Genomic DNA, 6071 nt, shown 5'->3' with positions numbered 1-6071 from the left:
GTACAGGTAATACTGATGCAAACCTATACTTTATATGTCTATAGGCGTGCCACGGGGGTACGGGTAATACTGAAGTAAAGCTACTCTTTATATGTCCATAGGCGTGCCACGGGGGTACAGGTAATACTGAAGTAAAGCTACACTTCATATGTCCATAGGCGTGCCACGGGGTACAGGTAATACTGAAGTTCAGCTACACTTTATATGTCCATAGGCGTGCCACAGGGGTACAGGTAATACTGAAGTTAAGCTACACTTTATATGTCCATAGGCGTGCTAAGGGGGTACAGGTAATACTGAAGTTAAGCTACACTTTATATGTCCATAGGCGTGCCACGGGGTACAGGTAATACTGATGCAAACCTACACTTTATATGTTCATAGGCGTGTAAATGTAATTCGTTAAGTTGACTCTTGACAATTGACACCCTTGAGTCGGAATCAGTAATCCGACACGACACCAATGTATGGATGTGAACTAGCACGTGGATTTGTCAATGTTGAAGGACACTTCAACAAGTCACGTGAAAGAGTTATTGCGTAGAACGAAACAAAAGACTAACTCACATTTTTTAAATGCACTTAGAATGTCTCTTGACATGAATGTACACTGCAGAATGAATGCTTGTAGAATGTAGATTGTGATTTAGTATACTATGTGAAAGCTGAAATCATATAATATGTATTTTAAAATCAACATTTTGTTTATTTTTTTTTTGGTTGTTAATTCTTTATTAATTCTTTACTTTATGCCATATAAAGTCTATATGATTATCATATTGCATCAAATTCTAGAAATATTCATGACATTGAGGCATGATTCTTTTTCTATCATTTGACGTTTTCGGTTAACCGTCACCCACCCAGATCCCGTAATCGCCCGAGAACATTTGTTATAGAAGGCCCAAACACTGACCTGCAACGTCACGACCTGTGGGCAGTTTGGGCCAATATCTCGTGGCCACGTCCCAGGTCTGTACGACGCGTCAACGAGCTTTTGGTCTAAACCACCCACAGGTCGTGACGTTACATGTCAGCCTTCAGGCCTTCTATACCGATTGGTGTCAAGCAGTCAGACTATCAAGAGTTAGCTGTACATTCATAGGCGTGTCATGAGAAAGGTTTACATACCCATAAAAAGGGTCAATGTTTTGAGTGTAGTCTAAAAGTTCTCTAAAAGGAATTTCTCAATATTTCTCGCTAAGTCTTGGCCCATCTTGTTTTGTCCTACTGTTCTTATTTTGAAAAACGTGTTAATTGAAAAGTCAAACTAGATAGATCTCTATAGTCTAAGTATATATCAGATCTCTATAGTCTATATATATCAGATCTCTATAGTCTAAGTATATATCAGATCAGTATAGTCTAAGTATATATCAGATCAGTATAGTCTGTAAGTATATATCAGATCTCTATAGTCTAAGTATATATCAGATCTCTATAGTCTAAGTATATATCACATCTCTATAGTCTAAGTATATATCAGATCTCTATAGTCTAAGTATATATCAGATCTCTATAGTCTAAGTATACATCAGATCTCTATAGTCTAAGTATATATCAGATCTCTATAGTCTAAGTATATATCAGATCTCTATAGTCTATATATATCAGATCTCTATAGTCTAAGTATACATCAGATCTCTATAGTCTAAGTATATATCAGATCTCTATAGTCTAAGTATATATCAGATCTCTATAGTCTAAGTATATATCAGATCTCTATAGTCTATATATATCAGATCTCTATAGTCTAAGTATATATCAGATCTCTATAGTCTAAGTAGATATCAGATCTCTATAGTCTAAGTATATATCAGATCTCTATAGTCTAAGTATATATCAGATCTCTATACTCTAAGTATATATCACATCTCTATAGTCTAAGTATATATCAGATCTCTATAGTCTAAGTATATATCAGATCTCTATTGTCTAAGTATATATCAGATCTCTATAGTCTAAGTATATATCAGATCTCTATAGTCTAAGTATATATCAGATCTCTATAGTCTAAGTATATATCAGATCTCTATAGTCTAAGTATATATCAGATCTCTATAGTCCAAGATTATAAAATAATAATTGTAAGCAAAAGTTGAGCTTCTCCAACTGCCCACATGACTCATCAATATGAAACTGGACATTGGAAAAAAAAAGATTTTTGGGGGGAGGAAAATAAAATAATATTTAAAAGCTTAAAGAGTAGAGCAGTACTTTAAAATTATAGGACAACTAGCGAGTGATACGTGGCCGCTTCTCAATAATGATGACACGTCTTTCAGAGTTCATTTACTATGTTAACAGATGCATGCTGGGAATGAAGTGCGATTTGTCAGACGATCTCTTGTCCTTGAGCTCATATTTCAGATGGGACATCATAGTGCAGACATCTTGCATAGTCAATTCGAATTATCTATTAGAAGTATGTTATCGTTGACACCATTACCGGTATATATGGTGACTGTACAGAGTTCATTACGCTCTGACTGTTATAACAAATAGAAGACTAACAGTGTTGGATCATTACATCCAGGCTATTCTATTAGCAGTGTTATGTTATACTACTACAATGTATCTCGGACGACTTCCGATATTAGGAAATAACGACAGAAAAAGTATGCAATGGAAAGAATCCTTCAATTATGCAGCCCCCCACCCCGGGCATGCTACCCTGCCTCATAGTGGCGCCCGGGTGGAAACGATCGTAGGAAGAAACGATTAGGCTAAAGGGTAGCAAAACAAGACTCCCGTGGGGGTGCCTAATGGGGTGCGAGAGCATCCTCATTGCACTGTGCGGAGTTGTAAAAAAGCTCCCAAAACCTTGTCACAATCCAGGCGCCGTTCTTTAAGGGGCCGTTACATAAATGGTGTGTCCTGCACGGTTAGCCTGGTATAGAAAAGGAAAATGGCGGGGGTCTTAGTGTACGTGGCCTCTTGCCGTGAGTCTGACCCACCCGCCAGACAGAACAGTGTACACTGTTCTCATTCAGGCCGGTTAAAGGGAGCTCTTGTTCACTTTTGCTGGCTTAGAGTTCCAAGAGCCGAAGGCTCAACTCTACCTGACAGTTTCAAGAAGAAGAAGAATGCAGCCCCCCCCCCCCCCTTTTTTTTTCCTCGCCTCTGCCTCAAACATTTGTGTCCTCCTGTTCACTATAGCAAGTGATCCAAATCTTTTGTATTGTAGATTAAGCCCAGTGCGCTGATGTATACACACGGAAGACACTTGTTGAATGGCAGAGTGCCCTTATGTTCATAGTTACTATCATAGGTAGGGGACTTTAAGAATGTACAGTTTCTACTTTGGCTAAACTGGTTTCAGTATTTTTTAGCTGGCCTCACTATTAATAGTGTCAAGGGTTTCAAAGAACTAATACATGAATACTTATATATGTATACTTTTACGCAGGTAGTCAAACCTAACCAACACTTTTAGCTCCTTGTCCATTTTAAGTCTACTTTTCAGTAGTCAATGTTTTATGTAGATGGACGAACTATATGTTTATATATAATTTATAATTATAGCTTTTATATAGCGCTACTTTCATCATACTTTCATGCTTATAGCATGTTCAGAGCGCTGTGGTCCCATCTCATTAGTGGACCAGTGAGAGGGAGAGGGGGTACCTGGGAGAAGGTGGGTTTTTTTTTGTGTGCTGCCTTTAGGCGCTCAGTAAACACAACTCTGCTCGAGTCGGGTGTCGAACATCGCGCCCCATTCATAGGTAGACAAGCCGTAACCATTGTCCGCCTGTGGTCAATTAAGATCTTCTCAAGCAACCCATTCCATGCTCTAATAGCACTAGAGAACAAGGAGCTTTTGTACACATTTGTACAGGCAGCAGCCATTTTGACAAGAACGCGTACTGTAATGTCAAGATTGTATTGTTATTTTTATTCCCAGTCAATAACAAGTATATAATGTCGAATGAACTCGACTTTCTTGTCTGTCAGTATATAGATGTCACAATCAAGTACACAGTTAGAATGGATTATTAACAGAGAGAAAAAAAACAACGTTATCAGTGATTCGTGAAAAATATGGAAGAGAAACATCAGCTTCCAAGTAAAATAATAAAATATATTCTTAGTTAGGGGTCGACCGAATAAAACCTGACTCAAAAAAGGGAAAGAATCCCAGGGCGTGAAATAAACCGACAGACTTTGATATTGCAGACGATATAGTATGGGAAATACAGTTTAATGTATACAAGAGACTGAGGAGAGCTTCAATGGAGACGCACTCAAAATTGGCCTCCAGATAAACCTTCGTAAAACCAAAGTTTCGCGGATTGGCTACGTGACACCTAGTGCTATATTTTAATAAACCTATTTTTGACTCACGTTATAGCTAAAGAATAAACCTATTTGTTATAATTAAGGAATAAACCCTGTTTATGAGTTATAGCTAAAGAATAAACATATTTATGTACTTCTCATGTTATCTCTTCGCTGTATGTCTATGTAAGTTGCAGATGGAGTTGCGTAGCGTAGCCAAGTATCATGGATGGCTGCCTGATCGTGCGGTTTGCGCGCTGGAATGTCGTACAGATTTATTGATGGTCCCGGGTTCAAACCCTGCCCGCTCCCATCCCCCGTCGTCCTGCGGGAGGTTTGGACTAGGAAGTAATTATCTTCAACTCTGAAGGAACATCCAAAGTATAAATAAAATAAAACATTTTACATGGTGCACTGCTCATTAATCTTCGGACTCAAGACAAGTCTTATATTCTAACTAACAAATAGTTGAATGAATCGTGTTATTACTTAAGAAGAAACATTTTTATGCCTCGTGCTAGAGTTTTGCTTTAACGTACATAAAACGTTGCAGATAACGATGAATTGAAATCATGTGAACGTAGGAATTAAAACACATTAAGCTAAAAATACAACCCTAAACCTTTGAGTCTACACCCTAAACCTTTGAGTCTACACTCTATTATTTGGCTTTCTTTTGTGACAATGCTGGAGATATAAAGACATTTCTGTCAACAGACTTACAGCTACATTATTGATAGTAACTAACAAAATGACTTTGATGTCTCACAATAGAATGTGACGATCTGTCGAGACCGCGCTTTTTTTTTTTCATTACAGATTTCTTTCAAATCTAGTTCTGCTGCTTTTTGTTTTTTTCTTCCAAAACAATAGAATAGTAACATGTTATTTATATATTGTAATCATTCTTTGTATAAAGTAAACTGTATATCCCATATACTATAATGTTTTATTTTTCTATAAATAATATCCTTGCATCTACTTCTATATTTCTATATATTTTCCTATTTTCTCTTACTTTAGAGAATGTTTGATGGCTGCCTGGTCATGTGGTATGCTCTCTAGACTGTCGTTTGATGGTCACGAAGGGCCCGAGTTCAAACCTTGTAGTTGTCATCCCCTCGACCCTTCGAAGGGTCAGGGCTAGCATGTAATTTAATCATCTTTAAATCTGAAGGCAAATACAAAAATAAAACTTAAATAGACCCCCGGCGGACAACGGCTTTGTCTGCATTAGGTGTGACAAAATATATAGGTCGCAGCTGGGTTTGGGTAGTCATACAAAACTTTTAATCTTCTGAATCAAAGACATTATAATTTTTTTTATCTAATACATATGTACGATCTAATATCTACTTGTTTATCTATCTTTCTGCACACACACATATATATATAACGGGAGTGTCTTCGATTCCTCATCTCGTTGTCCGCCGGCGGTCTATTTAAGTTTTATTGTATCTTCTGCGTCTGTCTTCATTAAGGGCTTTCCTTTGTGTCTTAAAAGTGTGTTCCGGAGTCATTGTGAGAGCTCTCCGTCTCTTTCAGAGGCCATCTGCTGCCAGCTACTTTCCTCTATGCAAGCGAGGGTGAAATGGCACCTGAGGTGATCTTTATAGCGCTTAATGAGGGCAAATCTGTTTCGCCGTCCTCTTTCAAGCTCGCCAAAGAAGATCGCCTTTGGCAAGCGGTCGTCTCCAAAACGGGATAAGTGTCCAACCCAGCGCAGCTGTCGAATGATAATTAGCCCTTCTATACTGTCCACAGCGGCCTACAGCAGAACATAGTTATTTCTG

The sequence above is a fragment of the Biomphalaria glabrata genome, chromosome 2, assembly GCF_947242115.1.
Source record: "Biomphalaria glabrata chromosome 2, xgBioGlab47.1, whole genome shotgun sequence".
In the NCBI taxonomy this organism is placed as follows: domain Eukaryota; kingdom Metazoa; phylum Mollusca; class Gastropoda; family Planorbidae; genus Biomphalaria; species Biomphalaria glabrata.
This window is presented reverse-complemented; position numbering follows the sequence as displayed.